At 41.8% G+C, this 21,588-nt stretch overlaps 2 pseudogenes; one reads left to right on the forward strand and one right to left on the reverse strand.

The window, feature by feature from the left end:
* Positions 1–21,588, reverse strand: part of LOC102401357 — a 52,460-nt pseudogene that overhangs the window by 11,342 nt on the left and 19,530 nt on the right.
* LOC102401998 lies at positions 17,771–18,964 on the forward strand (annotated as a pseudogene).

Genomic DNA, 21,588 nt, shown 5'->3' on the forward strand with positions numbered 1-21,588 from the left:
CATGGCATCCAGTCCCAGCACTTCATGGCAAGTAGATGGGGAAACAGTGGAAACAGTAGCAGACTTTATTTTTGGGGGCTCCAAAATCACTGCAGATGGTGGCTGAAGCCATGAAATTAAAAGATGCTTACTCCTTGGAAGAAAAGTTATGACCAACCTAGACAGCATATTATAAAGCAGAGACATTACTTTGCCAACAAAGGTCTGTCTAGTCAAGACTGTGGTTTTTCCAGTAGTCACGTATGGATGTAAGAGTTGGACTATAAAGAAAGCTGAGCACTGAAGAACTGGTGATTTTGAATTGTGGTGTTGGAAAAGATTCTCAAGAGTCCCTTGGACTGCAAGGAGATCCAACCAGCCCATCCTAAAGGAAATCAGTCCTGAATGTTCACTGGAAGGACTGCTGTTGAAGATGAAACTCCAATACTTTGGCCACTTGATGCGAAGAGCTGACTCATTGGAAAAGACCCTGATTCTGGGAAAGATTGAAGGCAAGAGGAAAAGGGGACAACAGAGGATGAGATGGCTGGATGGAATTACCAACTCAATGGACATGAGTTTGAGTAAAGTCTGGGCGTTGGTGATGGACAGGGAGGCCTGGTGTGCTGCAGTCCATGGGGCTGCGACGAGTCAGACGTGACTCAGCCACTGAACTGAAGTATCTCACGGTGGTCACAACAATTCCAAAAGATGAGAAAGGCACCATCCATCTAATATGACAGAGGAGGAAGCTGAGGCTCAGATTGAAGGCCTTTCCTGAGGTCACTCAACTAGTCAATTGACGGGTCTCCTGCCTGTGAATCCAGGACTCTTTCTGAGCTCCCCAGGGCCTCTCCCATTGAAGAGAAAGCCAGCACCGCTCACCACATCCTGCTTCCTGCAGCAGGCAAATGTGGATTTCTTAAGAGCCTTAAAACCCAAAGGTACAATAGCCACACGAAGATTATACCACAGTGCTCTTGGCACACACGTCACCATCCTAGAAGTCCTTATTTTGTTGCTAAATGTACTCTTTGTACATGCTTATTGGGTGGAATACAGTATAAAAAGAATGTGGTTACATAAAGAACCAGCAACTCCAGTTTCTCTGGGTCCTTGCTAATCTCTTTCTTTCAGTGCCATGGAAAGTGGAATCTCGGGGCTGGCACAGGGTTGAGATAAAGCTATGCTGTCTTCCGCAACATGCCACTCCCACAGCTCTGCTGGTGGGGTTGTGCCCACAGGAAATGGGTTGTACAGAAGTATGAAAACGGCATGTGGGTGCTTGGTGAATTTCCGATCCCATTTTCTCCACTGGGAAACTGGTTCATACCAGCTCTGAGTCCTCAGGGTCTCTTTACATCTACCTCCCATCCCTTCTGGGCTCAGCTGATCAGACTTCCTTGGGCTCTGCTGCCCTCTCCATGCCCGGACGTCCTGGAGTGATGCTTTGGCTTGAATGGACTGCTTTTCAGTAACTGTTCACCTGAGCTCTCTAACCTTGGGTAAATCATGCCTCACCTGGGCATCCTTCCCAGATGCCCAGAAACTCTGTCAGGCCTGGCAACCCTGGTTTCAACAATATTAACAACAGGCAGGTGAAACAATCCGGTGAGCTCAGGAATAAAGCTGACCTCGGTTCCATGACAGAATTTTGTTGGTTTCCCTAAGTTCTCACATGTAGTCAGATTATGAAATGATAGTTTTCATTCTCAACCACAGTTTACTAACTCATTTCCCTCTTATTGAACATTTTGGTTATTTGTAAATGTCTCCTTATAGATAATATACCAATATATGTGTCCATTATGTCTTTATCCTGTTGAATTATTATTAATAATATATCTCATTTGGTATACATGTCAGGAACCTAGGAGTTCTTCAGCATTTTCTCAGTAAGATTCTTTCTAACACCAAATCCTCTAATATCCTCTATTCTCTTTCTCAGCTGTTTTGTTTCATGACTGTAATTCAATTCCTTATTATTTTCCTCAGGACTACTGTAATAGAATGCTCAGGTCTTTTCTCCTTAAAGAGATTCCTAACATCTAAAAAGACTTAAAAGTCACCACTTCAGAAATTATCAGTCTTGGTAATAGAGCAAATCCATAACTAAACCACAAGGAGAACTCAGAACCAAAGACCTGTGGTTGGCTGGTCTTCAAAAAACAGCAAATGGTTATTTTTTTCTCCCCCGGAGCTTGCCTTCCTGGACAGTGTCATAGGCCTGAGTCTAAGTGGTTAAGTACTTGTGAATTTATTTTCTGGTTTGGTTTTGTGGTTTTATTACTTCTGCATGTCACCACAAGAATGATTTTAGAAATATTCAAATTGTGGGTGCTGGAGAAGACACTTGAGAGTCCCTTGAACTGCAAGGATATCAAACCAATCAATCCTAAAGGAAATCAACCCTGACTATTCATTGGAAGGAGTGATGCTGAAGCTGAAGCTACAATTCTTTGGCCACCTGATGTGAAGAACTGACTCCTTAGAAAAGACCTTGATGCTGGGAAAGATTGAAGGCAAAAGGAGAAGGGGATGACAGAGGATGAGATGGTTAGATGGCATCATCAACTCAATGGACATGAATTTGAGCAAACTCCAGGAAATAGTGAAGGACAGGGAAGCCTGGCATGCTGCAGTCCATGCAGTTACAAAGAGTTGACATGACTTTAGTGGAGAAGGCAATGGCGCCCCACTCGAGTGCTCTTGCCTGGAGAATCCCATGGATGGAGGAGCCTGGTGGGCTACAGTCCATGGGGTCGCTAAGAGCTGGACACGACTGAGTGACTTCACTTTCACTTTTCACTTTTCACTTTCATGTGTTGGAGAAGGAAATGGCAACCCACTCCAGTGTTCTTGCCTGGAGAATCCCAGGGACGGGGGAGCCTGGTGGGATGCCGTCTATGGGGTCGCACAGAGTCGGACATGACTGAAGCGACTTAGCAGCAGCAGCAGCAGTGATTGAACAAGTGCAGAAATAATTTTTAAAAGGGAAATATAGCTACATTTATATAACAAGCTTTGTGATACAAGACAGGCACACTCAACATTGTCACAGTAAAGAATCTTAGAATAAAATGCATAGAAATGAAGAAGCTAATCCAGTTAAAAACACTTCAGCATCTTACTTCAGAAGCATGGGCCCCCTGAATATGTGCAAACTGTAGAAGAGGAAAAGTCCCGAGGAGTGAGTGAGTTAGTTGGAGTCTCTATATGTTACTTGGAAAGTAATTCAGTCAAACTGAATATTTCAACTCTTTTTGATTAGTAAATCATGTGAAGAAACACTCATGTGCTAAGGCATATTCTGGGATGACAATAAATTGTCTGCATGTTAACAGATACCATTATTAGAGGAAGTGGATGACTGATGAAAAGGGCTGAGCTAGGGTTAAACACAACTTTTTCAAAGAAGTTGTGTCAAATCCCAGGTACCTACACTCAGTATTCACAAGGACACTGTGGTTAGATGCTGTATCTGTTTTTAAGAGTATAATAACATTAGATGGGCCTCCCTGGTGGCTCAGTGATAAAGAACCCGTATGCAAATATTGGAGACACAGGTTCGATTCCTGGGTCGGGAAGATCCCCTAGAGAAAGAAATGGCAACCCACTCCAATATTCTTGCCTGAGAAATCCCATGGACAGAGGAACCTGGTAGACTACAGTCCATGGGGCCACAAAGAGTCGGACATGACGTAGTGACTAAACAACAGCAACATTAGATAGATGCTGTAAGATTTTTAGCACAGTAGCATAGCTGATAAAGGAACCTATAATTAATATCTTTCAAAAAATATATTAACAGCTGAATTTTAAATGGTCACTACTTCTAACAACCTAACGGTGTTGAGGTGATGTATGATCACTTGAGAAGTACTTTATATTATTCTAAAGGAAGATGTTACACTTTTCTAAAAATCTCACTTCAAATCCATGTTTCTACAATACATTCTATTAGAGAAACATAAAAATAACAAGCAATACAGAGTTCAAATGAAACAAAACTGTAAAACAAATAAATAAACCATGTGTACTTTTTATGACTGGATAAAATATAACAGAAAATTTAGTGTCAAATGGGTACTCAACTCATCTTCAATACTGTTCAGGAACATAACATATAAGTATTCCCAACACAAATACAATAAAATCTATAAATATGGACTATTAGTGTAATGTAAAGAGACTTGTATAAAATATTACTCCTTTGCAACTAATTATGAGAGAAAATAGGGAAATGTAAGTCCATGAGGGCTGGTAACTGTTGATACTGCCTTTTTTGATATTTAATTCTATTTGCTGAATGGCACTGAGCTTTTGATATCATACTGAAAATAGATTTTCCCCTTGATAAGAAAAATCTTCCCAAATAAATAAAACATAACCTCATTTTAAAAGAAAAAAAATCTTTAAAAAACAGTAAATTGCATGTAAATCAGTGAGTTTGTGTATGTGTATGGTTAGAACATGCCCAACACAAAAGTAAACTCAAATGCCTTAAAGACTTAAACAGAAGACATGACCCCATGCAACTCTTGGATGAGAACACAGGCAAAACCTTCTCTGACATAAATTGTACCAATGTTTTCTTTGGTCAGTCTCCCAAGGCAAAAGAAATAAAAGCAAAAATAAACAAATGGGAGCTAATCAAGTATTTGCACAGCAAAGTAAGCCCTCAGTTCAGATCAGTCTCTCAGTCGTGTCCGACTCTTTGTGACCCCATGAATCGCAGCACGCCAGGCCTCCCTGTCCATCACCAACTCCCGGGGTTCACTCAGACTCACGTCCATCAAGTCGGTGATGCCATCCAGCCATCTCATCCTCTGTCGTCCCCTTCTCCTCCTGCCCCCAATCCCTCCCAGCATCAGAGTCTTTTCCAATGAGTCAACTCTTCACATGAGGTGGCCAAAGTACTGGAGTTTCAGCTTTAGCCAACATGAAAAGACAACCTATAGAATGGGAGAAAATATTTGCAAACTACACAGCTGACAAGGGCTTAATTTCCAAAATATACAAAGAGCTCAGCTCAACAACAACAAAACAAACATCACAAGCAAGAAATAGGCATAAGACCTAAATAGACACTTCTCCAAAGAAGACATACAGAATGGTCAATAGGCACATAAAGAGATGCTCCACACTGCTAATTATTAGAGAAATGCCCATCAGAACTATAACGAGGTATCACTTCATACCAGTGAGAATGGTTATCATCAAGAAGTCTTCAAATAATAAATGCTGGAGAGGAATTGGAGTAAAGAGAAGCCTCCTACATTGTTGGTGGGAATGTCAACTGGTACAGCAGCCACTTTGGAGAACCATCCGGAGGTTTCTTAAAGAACTAAAAAGAGAGCTACCACATGATCTAGCAATTCCATTCCTGGACATATATCCAGAAAAAAACCCTCTAATTTGAAAAGATACATGCACCCCAATATTCATGGCAGCATTATTTGCAATAGTGAAACATGGAAGCAACTTAAGTGTCCACTGACAGATACATGGATAAACAAGATGTGGTGTGTGTGTGTGTATATAATATACACATATATATTACTCATCCATAAAACACAATGGAGTATTACTCATCCATTAAAAGGAATGAAATAAGGCTATTTGCAGTAACATGGATGGACCTAGAGATTATCATACTCAGTGAAGTCAGATAAAGACAAATACCATATGGTATCATTTATATGTGGAATCTAAAAAAAATTATACAAATGAACTTATTTACAAAACAGAAATAGACTCACAGATAGAACATATGAGTAACAAAGGGGAAAGGGCAGGAGGGATAGATTAGGAGTTTGGGACTAACAGATACAGACTACTATATATAAAATAAATAACTACAAGGACCTACTATATAGCAGTATGTGTATGTGTTTAATTATATATATAAATATATATAATATACATATTATATGTATATTCACTGAATCACTTTGCTGCTGCTGCTGCTAAGTCGCTTCAGTTGTGTCTGACTCTGTGCGGCCCCATAGACAGCAGCCCACCAGCCTCCACCATCCCTGGGATTCTCCAGGTAAGAACACTGGAGTGGGTTGCCATTTCCTTCTCCAAGGCATGAAAGTGAAAAGTGAAAGTGAAGTCGCTCAGTCGTGTCAGACTCTTATCGACCCCATGGACTGTAGCCCCCCAGGCTTCTCTGTCCATGGGATTTTCCAGGCAAGAGTACTGGAGTGGGGGGGATCACTTTGCTATACACCTGAATAAGTCTGTCACTTAACACAGTGAAGGGAATCACATTTAGGAACTTCAGCCACAGGAAAACACCCCCATGTTCCAGGACTCCACTGATGAAGCAGAAGCAAAGATAAAAATGTGGAGCGAGAGTGGTCTCCTGTGAAGCAGATGTGAACTTGAACCATGGCTTTGCTGTGTGACTTTGCTCAGCTAAGGGGTCCTCAGGAGCCCTCACCTTATAAGTGTGCCAGTGAGGGATGCTGTTTGGCTTAAATTATCCAAATAACAGTCGCTGAAACACAGAAGTCAGAGGAAGCAGCCCGGGGCTGGTCCAGGGATTCTGTCTTTCTGCCTTGCCGCCCTTAGCTGGGCCTCTCTCCCTCAAGGTGCTAACTCGGCTCCTTGACCTCCAAAAATTAGAGGAGGAAATGGCAACCCACTCCAGTAGTTTTGCCTGGAACGTCCCACAGACAGTGGAGCCTAGCAGCCTACGGCCCACGGGGTCACAAAGAGTTAGACATGACTGAGCGCGTGTGCGCGTGCGCACACAAACACACACACGCCTCCAGACATGTTGCCTTTAAGAAAGAAAGGGGGAAGGTACAGGGGAAAAGGTTCAGGCTGTTGAATTTAAACAGGGTTTCTCAGGAAATATTAACCATTGCTTACATTCCACTGAATACAAGTATATCACATGGACACCCTGAGCTACGAGAAAGCATGAAAACAGCAGGGCATAGCAGGGTCTCGCAAGAGCAACGGTGCTCCCTTGAGGACATAGAAAGAAGACAGCAGACGCCTCTGACTTGTGTTCCTCAACCTTCTGGATTACTCTGTAACTCAACTTTCTCCTGTGTTTCACCATTACTTCTATATTTTGACTTTACACATTGAATGACCAGGCCATATCACAATTTCAAATCATATCCCCTTTCCCATAAAGATTGGTGACTCAATGCTTCTTTGAGATTCTCCAAGTGAAGTATGTAAGGGCAGTATCAAGGCCCGTTATGACCATGAAGCTTGTGTGTCAATTTTACAGATTTTTCTCTTTTTTAAAAAATGAGTTTGAGTTAAGTAATAAGGAAATAACTAAATCACCAAGCAGGATGAAACACTGCTCAGCTGTAGTGTTCACATCCAGCCTGGGCTGAGGTGACATGGCTCAGACTCCAGTATGCTCCGCTGACAGATTAGTGTGGAAAAGGATGAATTCCACCACCTTTTCCTTCTATGCCAGCTGTGGGAAGTCACGAGCCCTGGTGAGAAAGTAGCTTTTTGTTGTTGTTTAGTCACTAAGTCGTGTCCGACTCTTATGAAACCACATGGACAGTAGCCCCCCAGGCTCCTCTGTTCATGGGATTTCCCAAGCAAGAATACTGGAGTGGGTTGCTATTCCCTTCTCCAGGGGATCTTTCTGACCTAGAGATTGAACCCGTGTCTCCTGCATTGGCAGGCGGATTCTTTACCGCTGAGCCACCTGGGACACAGAGAAAGTAGTTTAGGTACCATTATTACTCTTCATCCTTTCTGGTTCCCCCTTCCACCCTGATGCTCCATCTTGTAGCCTTGAATGAAGAAGGGGCCAGATCAGGCACCCCAGAAAATCTGAGGATGTTTTATTTTTTCATTTTTTTCTGAGGATGTTTTAGAAGGACAGAAAGTCAAAGGAGGCTTGAAGAGGGATCATGCCCAGGATCTCTGCAGAGTTGGAGAAGACTTGTCAGAAACCACAATGCTTGACTTCATAGTGACCTTTGCCTGAGAACCTGCAATAAAGGCAAAGCTCTTGTCTGAACCACAGTCAGCCACCCCCTTCAAATTGTATCGTGTTATTTTTAGTTTAACCATAGTCTTTGAGGTGATGGTTTCCCGAAGTTATTTCTAGCTCTAACTGAGAGAGTTTAGGGTTGGAAAAGTCAGACCTCCTCTATCCTCACTGATTTTCTTTCAGATATCATTATGGGATTAACAGAGAATGCCTCTAAAAAGATTACACCTATGAGACAGAAGGCAACAAAAGGAAATCATGAATCACACCAGGGGCCTATTTGAGACACTCTCCTCCAGGAAATTTTAATTCTCATTTAGAATGCAGGAGTCTGAGTCCTGTATTCTATGGGAAAAAAAAAAAAATCAGTTTTTAATATGAAGTTAATTAAACTGTGAAAACTGAAGAATCTATTTTCATACAAGGTCACCTCTGACTAGGTACTAACATCAAATAAGCCATTAGGAAAATATGTCCTGTTCACAGTTTGATGCTGAAGCCTGCGCATAGTCCACTGGAGGATCTGTTCTGAGCTCCTCATGTGTTCACTCACTCAAATTCATTCCATGAACATTCTTGAGTATCTACCCTTTAAGGGGACAATCCCTGATGCTGGTTTCTTCTGCAGCCCAGAGATGGAACATGGAAGCCCTCCAGGGCGTAATGTCCACTTTAGTTGCTAGAGTGGCTGAAGAACAGGGTGGTGGCTGGCATGGCTGGCCTGAGGTCACAATTGCCCCTGAGCAGATTCTAGGTCTCTTGATGAATGGGTTCAGTGAATCGTTGCCAGAGAGCTTCTTTCCAATGTCAATCCCAAATGAATGTGACATTGTGCCTTCTTTTCATCTTTATGGCTGCTAGATTCCATGAAGCTCAAAGTGAGAAAATTGTAGAAAACCACTCTTTATCACAGCACCAAATTTTCACATTTAAGCATTGACAATGTTTTCCTTTGTCAAGTGACATACACGTCACTTCAAGAATGTTTGGTGCTCAAACTGACAAAGTCCTCCTTTTATTTCATGGAAAAATACAGCATGGAGAGGGTTGGGGTGTTTTTTTCCTTGGAAATGGCTTTGCTTATTATTTTCGAGTTGGTGGCATTATTGATTTATCCATCCATGACTTAAATATAACTATTTTAGCTTAATTATTTTAACTTTGGGAAATGAGCATCATATGATATAAGCTCATACCCAAACTGACTTAATTTATGAAAGTGGCTATAGAACAAAGATTGTCAAATGACAGCCATGGGCCAAATCTAGTCTGTTGCCTGTTTCTGCGTAGCTTATAAGCCAAGACAGGTTTGCACTTCATAAAAATGAGCAGGACCTTCATTTAAGGATTGATATTGTGCTACCAAAGGATTATGAAGGAAGTAGGACTGGGCAGAGGGAGAAACTGAACTCTATTAATACTATCTTCTGCAGGGATGACTCTGAGGTTTTTCTGAGCTGGGATATATTGCTGTGAATGTGAGCTGACCTCAGAAGGTGGTACAACTTTGAGCAGGACAGCTTTCTCAGCTAAGGCAATCCTTGAAGAGGGATGATGATGATTTCAAAATCCTCTTCTGTCAGCCCTCTTACCAGACTGGCCCATGGCCTTCCTCAAAAGTCAGCCCAGAACAGTTCTGATGCCTTTTTTCCAGCTCTGCCCTGAAGCTCCCTGGCTTCATAACCTGGGAAGGCTTCCCTGTCCTTCGCCCTCTCTCGGAGTTTGCTCAAACTCATGTTGATTGAGTCAGTGATGTCATCTCTCCATGTCATCCCCTGTCACCCATTCCCCTCCTGCCTTCAATCTTTCCCAGCATCAGGGTCTTTTCCAATAAGTCGGCTCTTGGCATCAGCTGGCCAAAGTACTGGAGCTTCAGCATCAGTCCTTCCAACGAATATTCAGGATTTATCTCCTTTAGGATTGACTGGTTTGATCTTCTTGCAGTCCAAGGGACTCTCAAGAGTCTCTTCCAGCACCACAGTTCAAAAGCATCAATTCTCCAGCACTCAGCCTTCTTTATGAAGTCCAACTTTCACATCCATATATGACTACTGGAAAAACCATAGCTTTGACTATATAAACCTTTGTCAGCAAAGTAATGTCTCTACTTTTTAACAGATTTTCCAGTTTTGTCATAACTTTTCTTCCAAGGAGCAAGCATCTTTCAATTTCATGGCTGCATTCACCATCTAGTCATTTTGGAACCCAAGAAAATAAAGTCTGTCACTGTTTCCATTTTTAAGCCATCAATTTACCATGAAGTAATGGGACTGGATGCCATGATCTTAGTTTTTCAAATCTTGAGTTCTAAGCTGGGTTTTTCACTCTCTTCTTTCACCTTCATCAAGAGGCTTTTTAGTTCTTCACTTTCTGTCATTAGGGTGGTGTCATCTGCATATCTGAGGTTATAGATATTTCTCTTGGCAGTCTTGATTCCAGCTTGTGCTTCATCCAGCCTGGCATTTCACATGATTGTATTCTGCATATAAGTTAAATAAGCAGGGCGACAATATATAGCGTTGACATACTCCTTTTCCAATTTTGAACCAGTCCATTTTTCCATGTCTGTTTCTAATTGTTGCTTCTTGACTTGCATACAGGTTTCTCAGGAGGTAGGTAAGGTGGTCTTGTATTTCCATCTCTAAGAATTTTCCACAGTTTGTTGTGATCCACACAGTCAAAGGCTTTAGTGTAGGCAATGAAGCAGATGATTTTCTGGAATTCCCTTGCTTTTACTATGGCCCAACAGATGTTGGCAAGTTGTTCTCCGGTTTCTCTGCCTTTTCTAAATCCAGCTTGTACATCAGGAAGTTCTTGGTTCACATACTGTTGAAGCCTAGCTTGAAGGATTTTGAGCCTTGTGAGCATGTGAAATGAGTGCAGTTGTGGAGTAATTTGAACATTCTTTGGCATTGTCCTTCTTTGGGATCAGAATGAAAACTGAACTTTTCCAGTCCTGTGGCCACTGCTGAGTTTTCCAAATTTGTTGGCATATTGAGTGCAGCAATTTCACAGCATCACCTTTTAGGATTTGAAATAGCTCAACTGGGATTCTATCACCTTGACTAGCTTTGTTTGCAGTGATGCTTCCTAAGGCCCACTTGACTTCACACTTCAGGATGTCTGGCTCTAAATTAGTGGTCACACCATTGTGGTTATCTGGGTCATTAAGACCTTTTTTGTACATATATACATATATATAAATATACATATATAGAGAAGCATATATAAATATATATTTGTATATATAAGTAAGCCACTTTGCTGTACAGTACAAACACAACATTGTAAATCAACTATGCTTCAATAAGAAAAATCAAACTAATTTTAAAATGTGAAAAAGACCCAGCAATCCCATTGCTGGGCATACATACTGAGGAAACCAGAATTGAAAGAGACACGTGTACCCCAATGTTCATCGCAGCACTGTTTATAATAGCCAGGTCATGGAAGCAACCTAGATGTCCATCAGCAGATGAATGGATAAGAAAGCTGTGGTACATATACACAGTGGAGTATTACTCAGCCATTAAAAAAATAAATTTGAATCAGTTCTAATGAGGTGGATGAAACTGGAGCCTATTATACAGTGAAGTAAGCCAGAAAGAAAAACACCAATATAGTATACTAATGCATATATATGGAATTTAGAAAGATGGTAACGATAACCCTGTATGCGAGACAGCAAAAGAGACACAGATGTATAGAAGACTCTGTGGGAGAGGGAGAGGGTGGGATGATTTGGGAGAATGGCATTGAAACATGTATAATATCATATATGAAATAAATCGCCAGTCCAGGTTCGATGCATGATATAGGATGCTTGGGGCTGGTGCACTGGGATGACCTAGAGGGATGGTATGGGGAGGGAGGTGGGAGGGGGGGTGAAGGATGGGGAACACATGTACACCCGTGGCAGATTCATGTTGATGTGTGGCAAAACCAATACAATATTGTAAAGTAATTAGCCTCCAATTAAAATAAATAAATTTATATTAAAAAATGTGAAAAAGAGAAGTGACTGTCAGTCTCAGGAGTGGAAGGGTCAAAATGAGAACAGATCCTCTATGGGCAGAGTGTAGGGCCTCATGTGCTTCCTTGGTAGTGGTGAGTTCTCTACCCTCTGCAGGGGGCTGTGTTAATATCTAACCCTGTAACCTACTGGGTAAAGTCATGTTGTAGCAGGAAGGGGGAGTCTGGGCTCCCTTTTAAAGCTGACCACCACTCTCTCCCCATTAACATTAAATCTCTTTGATTAACCCTATGATGTCTACCCTTAATCTTTTCTGCTAAGGTAAGTATCTTTTCTCATGCTTTGGCCACTTTTTCCTCTCCTACATAACTCACTTCAGAGTTCATCTCAGCTGGTAAGGTGGTCAAGGTCAAGGTTACTCCCACACTAATACTGGATTATCTGCCCTCACCTCCCAGCCTCCTGGAGTTTGTGCTGTAAATTTACAAAGATAGAGAGATGATGAGAGTCTCTCACCCTCAGGGATGGTGCTCTGTGTAATAAGTGATCAGTAAATATGGAACCAGTACAACAAATACGATTTCACAGAAAGATGAATGACTCACCAACACATCATGAATAAAGTGATCCACAAAGGTGGACCAGAGATCATGGTTCACAACATTCTCTAACAACATCTAGTTATGTGTTGTGGTTGTTATTGATTTCTTTCATTTATTTTATCTTTTAAAAAATCTAGAGCACCCCCCTCACTGGAACATAGGTTTCAACAATCAATTTCATCTAGAAAATGTGTACTATAGTTGCTTGTGCTTCTAATTACTCTCTAGTAACAAAAACCTAACATTTCATAGTAGTTTCTGATTATTCTGTTTTTGTAGAAGAAATTACTGCATCTGGGTGGATAAAGAGTTAATAAAATAAAAAAGAGGGTTGATTTGTATCTGTGTATATTTTATGGCTCCTCTGTAAAGGAAATTACTCCTCTTGCAGTGATGTAAACCCTTAGCAGAAAATGAAGGGGAAATGAAGCCAATTTTCAGGAAAAGGTTCAGCAAGTTTAGTGCTTGAATTGAGATCAAGTATCATCTAAAAAACACAACTGTCTCAAACACTTAATAAAATGGGATCAAAATACACAGGAAAAAATACTAAATTATTATTTGCCCTAATTTGAAAAGATTAAAAATCAATCAAAGTTTGATGCTTCAAAACACACAAAATAACATTTATCTCCGGGTTTCCCCTTATTCATAATGATTATTTGTTGGATAATTCATCCTTTCCTTTAGAGGAAAAGCCCTTGAGGTCAGGAACTGTGTATTCTTTATTGTTGTTTTCCTTGCAATAAGAACAGTCCCTGGCACCCAGGGCTTAATAAGTGGAGAAATTTTTCGACATCACATTCCCATCAGTGAGGGTATTGACCCCGAACTAAAGTTTTATTGCGATAATTTTGATGGATTCTCTTCACATTAAAACACACATATCGACTTCCCTGGTCCTTCAGTGGGTAAGACTCTGTGCTCTCAATGCCGGGTGCCCAGGTTTGATCCCTGGTCAGGGAACTAGATCCCATGTGCCACAACTAAGAGTTTGAATGCTGCAGCAAAGACCAAAGATCCCACTGCAACTAAGACCTGGCACAGGTAGTAGGTAGGCAGGTAAATAAATAATTTTTAAAAACCCACAGACATAAATGTAGTAAGTCATTCTTCTCTCTCCCTATAATGAATCCATTATTTCAAGTTTTTATAGAGCCTGTGTTTCTCTTTGATCCCCAGCATCTCATGAAATCTATCCTCACAAAATTTTATATCAATGCTTTATACCTTACTGTTAGTCATTTGTTTTGCCTTCTGTGACTCGGTGAGAAGAGATAGCATTTTCATTTTTAACCTTGTTGCAGACGATAAAACCAAAGTTCCTTTTCCTAACAGGAGCAAACAAGAGTAGTAAGTAAACCTGGAGTGATTTTCATATCATGCAGGTAACTGCTTCCTGTGTTTTTGCAAAAGGCTGTGTTTAGACCTTGGAACATCTATGCAAACAGTCAAAGGTAAGTAAGTTGCCTGAAGACAGGCTCGAAAAGTTAACTGATGGAAAAGTGAAAAAAAATTTTGGATACAGAGTTACAACTTTGAATGGAACCTATCATTTACACTTATTATAAACCACGTTGTAATATTCATCCACACTGTATCCATCAGAAACACTGGGCTGGTTGAAGCACAAGTTGGAATCAAAATTGCTGGGAGAAATATCAATAACCTCAGATATGCAGATTACACCACCCTAATGGCAGAAAGCGAAGAACTAAAGAGCCTCTTGATGAAAGTGAAAGAGGAGAATGAAAAACTCGGCTTAAAGCTCAACATTCAGAAAACAAAGATCATGGCATCTGGTCCCATCAGTTCAGTTCAGTTGCTCAGTCATGTCTGACTCTTTGTGACCCCATGACCTGTAGCATGCGAGGCCTCCCTGTCCATCACCAACTCCCAGAGTCCACCCAAACCCGTGTCCATTGTGTCAGTGATGCCATCCAATCATCTCATCCTCTGTCTTCCTCTTCTCCTCCTGCCCTCAATCTTTCCCAGCATCAGAGTCTTTTCCAATGACTCAGCTCTTTGCATCAGGTGGCCAAAGTATTGGAGTTTCAGCTTCAGCATCAGTCCTTCCAATAAACACCCAGGACTGATCTCCTTTAGGATGGACTGGTTGGATCTCCTTGCAGTCCAAGGGACTCTCAAGAGTCTTCTCCAACACCACAGTTCCAAAGCATCAATTCTTCAGTGCTCAGCTTTCTTTATAGTCCAACTCTCACATCCATACATGACCACTGGAAAAACCATAGCCTTGACCAGACAGACCTTTGTTGACAAAGTAATGCCTCTGCTTTTTAATATGCTGTCTGCTGCTGCTAAGTCGCTTCAGTCGTGTCCGACTCTGTGCGACCCCATAGACAGCAGCCCACCAGGCTCCCCCGTCCCTGGGATTCTTGAGGCAAGAACACTGGAGTGGGTTGCCATTTCCTTCTCCAATGCATGAAAGTGAAAAGTGAAAGTGAAGTCACTAGGTTGGTCATAACTTTCCTTCCAAGGAGCAAGCATCTTTTAATTTCATGGCTGAAATCACCATCTGCAATGATTTTGGAGCCCAGAAAAAGAAAATCTGACACTGTTTCCACTGTTTCCCCATCTATTTGCCATGAAGTGATGGGACCAGATGCCATGATCTTCGTTTTCTGAATGTTGAGCTTTAAGCCAACTTTTTCACTCTCCTCTTTCACTTTCATCAAGAGGCTCTTTAGTTCTTCTTCACTTTCTGCCATAAGGGTGGTGTCATCTGCATATCTGAGGTGATTGATATTTCTCCTGGCAATCGTGATTCCAGCTTGTGCTTCTTCCAGCCCAGCATTTCTCACCATGTACTCTGCATATACGTTAAATAAGCAGGGTGACAATATACAGCCTTGATGTACTCCTTTTCCTATTTGGAACCAGTCTGTTGTTCCATATCCAGTTCTAACTGTTGCTTCCTGACCTGCATACAGGTTTCTCAAGATGAAAATGAAAGAGGAAAGTGAAAAAGTTGGCTTAAAGCTCAACATTCAGAAAACGAAGATCATGGCATCCAGTCCCATCACTTCATGGGAAATAGATGGGGAAACAGTGGAAACAGTATCAGACTTTATCTTTTTGGGCTCCAAAATCACTGCAGATGTTGATTGCAGCCATGAAATTAAAAGATGCTTACTCCTTGGAAGGAAAGTTATGACCAACCTAGATAGCATATTCAAAAGCAGAGACATTACTTTGCCAACAAAGGTCTGTCTGGTCAAGGCCATGGTTTTTCCAATAGTCATGTATGGATGTAAGAGTTGGATTATAAAGAAAGCTGAGCACTGAAGAATTGATGCTTTTGAACTGTGGTGTTGGAGAAGACTCTTGAGAGTCCCTCAGATTGCAAGGAGATCCAACCAGTCCATCCTAAAGGAGATCAGTCCTGGGTGTTCATTGGAAGGACTAATGTTGAAGCTGAAACTCCAATACTTTGGCCACCTGATGCGAAGAGCTGACTCATTTGAAAAGACCCTGATGCTGGGAAAGATTGAAGGCAGGAGAAGGGGACGACAGAGAATGAGATGGTTGGATGGCATCACTGACTCAATGGAGATGAGTTTGAATAAACTCTGGGAGTTGGTGATGGACAGGGAAGCCTGGCATGCTGCAGTCCATGGGTTGCAAAGAGTCAGATGCTACTGAGTGACTGAACTGAACTGATTATCTATCATAATATTCACAAGTGTCTTAATCCAACCAATGGGCCCTTATTATTTTGTGTTGAGGAACACATCTGAGTTTACAGTTATGTGACTTTTGACTGACCACACATACAATAAATTAAAAAATCAGGGGAGACTTCCCTGGCAGCCATTAAGACTCTACTTCCATTGCAAAGCCTAATCCTTGGTCAGAAAACTAAGATCCCACGTGGTATGTGGCGTGGCCAAACAATACATAAAATTTTAAGAAAAGTTTAGTGTTTCAGCTTCAGCTTTAGATGTTTCACTTCAAAGCTCATGCTTTTAATTATTACACAATCTCCCATTAAGAAACTTTGATGCTAATTAAAAATCTGGCCTAAAAGTCAATTTTTACAACAGGCTGTAATTCACAGCACTTTTCTGAAATGACTTTCGTACAGAAATGTGAGCTGACAGCCATGCCTCAGCTCAAGAAGCTATGCTTGAATCATTACTCTGTCACGTCCAACTCTTTGCAACCCCCCAGACTGTAATCCACCAGGCTCCTCTGTCCATGGGATTTCCTAGGCAAGAACACTGAAGTGGGTAACTATTCCCTTCTCCAGGGGATCTTCCCAACCCAGGGATCAAACCCGTCTCCTGCATTCCAGGCAGATTCCTTACCATCTGAACCACCAGGAAAATCCACTCTTGAATTAGACACTTACTCAACCTGGCTGCTGGAGAAGGCACTGGCAACCCACTCCAGTACTCTTGCCTGGAAAATCCCATTGACAGAGGAGCCTGGTAGGCTGCAGTCCTTGGGGTAGCTAGGAGGTGGATGAGACTGAGTGACTTCACTTTCACTTTTCACTTCCACGCTTTGGAGAAGGAAATGGCAACCCACTTCAGTGTTCTTGCCTGGAGAATCCCAGGGACAGGGGAGCCTGGCGGGCTGCCGTCTATGAGGTCGCACAGAGTCAGACACGACTGAAGCGACTTAGCAGCAGCGGCAGCAACCTGGCTGCTCACAGACCAGTGCTCTCTGGATCCTGCCCGAAGTACCTTCTTTGTCAGAGTTTTGCCTCTTTTGTATGATCTGCCTTCCTCAGTAAGAGACCCTCTCTCTCAACCAACTGCTCTCTGGGAAAAAAGTGATCTCGTCCCACAGAAGCAAGAGAAAAATCCAAGGTTTTGAGAATACCAGAGTTGAGTCATAGGAAATACTGTCCATGTTAGGATAATCCTTCTCTAGGAGTTAGGATCCAATGTTTTCCCATATTCTTCAACACTTTTCTTTCAAATTAGATCTGTCTGAAGAAAGGAAGATTTATCTCTTAGGAAGAAAGATGCCAACAGGTTATTAAATTAGAAAACCAAACCTATTTAATTTGAAGCACGAAGACTGGGTTTAGATATTCAGACCTAGAGCAAATCACTTAGATTCTCTTGGTCTTGGCTTCTTTTTCTGCAATGAAGAAGCAATAAAGTCTCCTTCTCAATGTGGCTCAAGGCTGGAATGAAATAATATACCTGAAGGTGTTTTTTTAAACTTTAAAGAGCTAGGCAAATACATTACCACTGCAGATAAAAAGCTTTATTGGTATATTATTCCCAGTGATACTTTACAAATGTACTCCAACATGTTCCGTTCTAGGAAAGTAACAGATATTGTGAATTCTTGACAATTGTTTTCTAATCTGTTCATAGTTGAGCAGGATGTGGGTGTGTTTTAGAGAACACTTTATTTTTCCACAATTTCCACATTTGGAAAAACTGCAAAAGAGTTATGGAAAACTGGAGGGGCTCACATGCTGAGTTTTAAACTAAACTGTCTGACAAAAAATGAAATAAATGTAAACCAGTTGTCAGGTTGCACTGTTCAAACAGAAATTAAGATGTTCCTTCTTAAAAGCGAGAGTGAACACTGACTCATGAAGACAACAGCTCTATATATTTACCTCAATCTTACTTGTTCGTTGAAACATTTTCTTAATAGTTCATAAGCACTAATTATTTGCAGTGTCTTATGCAGTTGGTTTACTTAATAGTTTATCCTGGACTCCCGGTCCTGCCACCTGGAGCCGGTGCAGGTGTGAGGGGCCGCGTCTCGCCGCTGCCCACTGGCCGGGCATGGTGTTGGGCGCCAGGCCCACCTCGCCTGTCTCTGGGTGCCCAGGAAAAAGGAGGCAGTGATGCTGATGCTGGCAAGCAAGCTGAAGCGGGATGACGGTCTCAAAGTGTCCCAGGCGTCAGCCACAGCCTCTGACTGCGCTCGGCAGGTGTCCATGAGGGACAGGCTGCTTGTGAAAGAGGTTGTAGAACTTGAAGCCAATTTACCTTGAACATGTAAAGTGCATGTTCCTGATCCAAACAAGCTTCATTGTTTTCAGCCAACTGTCACCCCCAGGTGAGGGTTACTACCAGGGTGGAAAAATTCAGTTTGAAACTGAAGCTTCTGATGCATGCAACATGGTGCCTCCCAAAGCGGAAATGCTTGCCCAGGACCTGGAACCCCCATCACAGAGACGGGCGAAGACATGTCTCAGGTGACTGAAAGAACATTCGATCGATAGCACCGGCTGGGCCCCCATGAGGACATTGAAGGCTGTTGTTTGGGGATTAAACTCTGTTTACTGATCTGTGGAATTTTGATGATCCACTGACTATCCAATCTGCGGGACATCATTTGCGGGTCAAGGAGGACTTCCGGCATAAAGTGGAAGACTACATTAAGCACTGCGCCAGATGATACGAGGAGAGGACTGCAGAGCCCTGGGCTGTGCCTGAGAAGATTGCCTCCACCTGAAACCAGAGGGAGCCTCTCCCCAGTCCTCGGCTCCCCTCAGTCCTGCTGGGTCGTCTGAGTCCCGTGACCACGTTGTTCTGAGGAAGAACCTCTTCATGACTGCCCACTGTAGCCAGAGAGTTCCACATAAATGAAGCCAGAACATGTGTCCGGGGTTCTCTACTGTTTACCTTAACGTGTTTACTTTCTTTGAAACCGGACTGTATAGGCTGTTGATGGGAATGAACTCAGCGTGGAGGCTACAGCCACTTCTCCCCTGCCCTAGTCAGTCCCGCACAGGTGACGCTCATGACGCGCTCCGTGTAGCTCACAGATAGGCCAGCAGAAACCCGCTGCAAACTGTGATTGGTGCGAAGCCTCTTAGCTCCGCCCATGAATGTCGGCCCGCCTAGGTTTCCTGAAGCTTCCTAGAATGCAGTCAGTCATTTACTGCAGATCTCTTACTGAAATGCGTATTTTATTTACGGTAAGTATATTTGGGAACAGATTTGTAGTTGGTACAATTTAATGCTTTTTTTCTATTCTCATTTAGTTTGTATTTTCATTGTATAGAGCAGACAGAAAGATGTTGGGTCAAGCAACTATTGAGAAATACAAAGAAAGTACGAAAGGCAAAAAAAAAAAAAAAGTTTAAACTGAGTAGAGATATATGTATAAAGTTATCTTATATTACAAATACCCCCTGAAACTTTTATGTCAAATATTCACTTCCCACCCACAGCATTTTTTTTTTTTTTGAGTCCATGATTTCCTGACACTTTCCAGTTATATTAAAACTCAATCTCAGACTTTTCTGGTGGTCCAGCGGTAAAGAATCCACATGTCAATGAAGGGGATGTGGTTTCCATCCCTAGTCTGGGAAGATTCCCCATGCCGAGGGGCAACTAAGCCTGGGTGTTGAGCCTGCACTTTGGAGCCCTCCAGCCACAATTACTGAAGCCAGCATGCCTAGAGCCACTGCTCCACAACAAGAGAAGCCGCCACAATGAGAAGCCTGCATTGTGATAAAGAGTAGCCCTCCCCTTGCCACAACTAGAGAAAGCCCACATGCAGCGAGGAAGACCCAGAGCAACCAAAAATAAAAACTTAGAAAAAAAAAACCCCTCAAAATCGGGTTGGGGAGGGATGGATTGGGAGTTTGGGATTAGTTGATGCAAATTATTGAATAGAATAAACAACAAGGTCTTAAGGTATAGCAAAGGGTGTATATAGTATATATAATATAGTAAGTATATAGTATATATATATCATAGTAAGTATATAGTATATATAAATCATAGTATATATAGTAAGTATATAGTATAGTAAGGTATATGTAGTATATAGACATCACTATCCTGTGATACTTTGCTATATCACAATATCGTTAGTCAACTATAATCCAATATAAAATAAAAAGTTAAGTTACAAGGTTTAACTAAGGTGTGAGAGAACAAGGAAACTAATATTTATTAAGCATCTTTTAAAATGGTAGGCATTGTGCTACATATTTTACATGCTATTTCATTTAATACTTAAGACTGTGAATTAGGTGTTATTATTTCCAATTTAAAGATTAGATTTATTAAAACAATGAGATATCAATACACCTATCAGAGTGACCAAAGTCTGAGGCACTTTTAATGCCAAGTGCTGACAAGGATGTGGGGCAACAGGAACTCTAAAGTGGTACAGCCACTCTGTGGGCGTCCCAGGTGATGCTGGTAGTAAAGAACCCGCCTGACAATGCAGGAGACGTAAGAGACGTGGGTTCAATGCCTGGGTCAGGAAGATCCCCTGGAGGAAGTATGGCAACCCATTCCAGTATTCTTGCCTGGAGAATCCCATGGACAGAGGAGCCTGATGGTCTACAGTCCATAGGGTTGCAAAGAGTTGGACACAACTGAAGTGACTACACCACCACCACCACAGCCACGTGGGAAGGCAGTTTGGCAGTGTCTTATAAACCTACTCCTACCATATATCATCCAGCAATCGTGTTCCTTGGTATTTATCCAAATGAATTAAAAATTTATGTCCACAGAAAAAACCTGCACATGGATGTATATAACAGTTTTATTCATAACAGCCCAAACTGGGAAACAACCAAGGTGGCCTTCAGTAAGAGACAGGATAAATAAACTGTGGAACATCCAGACAATGGAATGTTATTTGGCACTTAAAAAAAAAAAGGGTTATCAAGCCATGAAAAAAACATGTAAAAATCATAAATACACATTAATAAGCAAAAGAAGACAATCTGAAAAGGCTACATGTTGTACAATTCAACAATATGGCATTCTGGAAAAGGCAAAACCATGGCGACAGTAAAAAGATCAATTGTTGCCAAGGATTAGGCAAGGAGGGATGAACGAATGGAGCACAGAGGATTCTTAGGGCAGTAGAATTAGTCTGTATACTGTAATGATAGATACATGTCGTTACACATCTTTCCAAACCTATAGAATGTACTACACCAAGAGTGAAGCCTAGTGTTTAACTATGGATTTGGGGTGATAATGATGTATCAATGTAGGCTCATCAGGCAACGGCACCCCACTCCAGTACTCTTGCCTGGAGAATCCCAGGGATGGTGGAGCCTGGTGGGCTGCCGTCTA

The sequence above is a fragment of the Bubalus bubalis genome, chromosome 10, assembly GCF_019923935.1.
Source record: "Bubalus bubalis isolate 160015118507 breed Murrah chromosome 10, NDDB_SH_1, whole genome shotgun sequence".
Classification (NCBI taxonomy): Eukaryota; Metazoa; Chordata; class Mammalia; order Artiodactyla; family Bovidae; genus Bubalus; species Bubalus bubalis.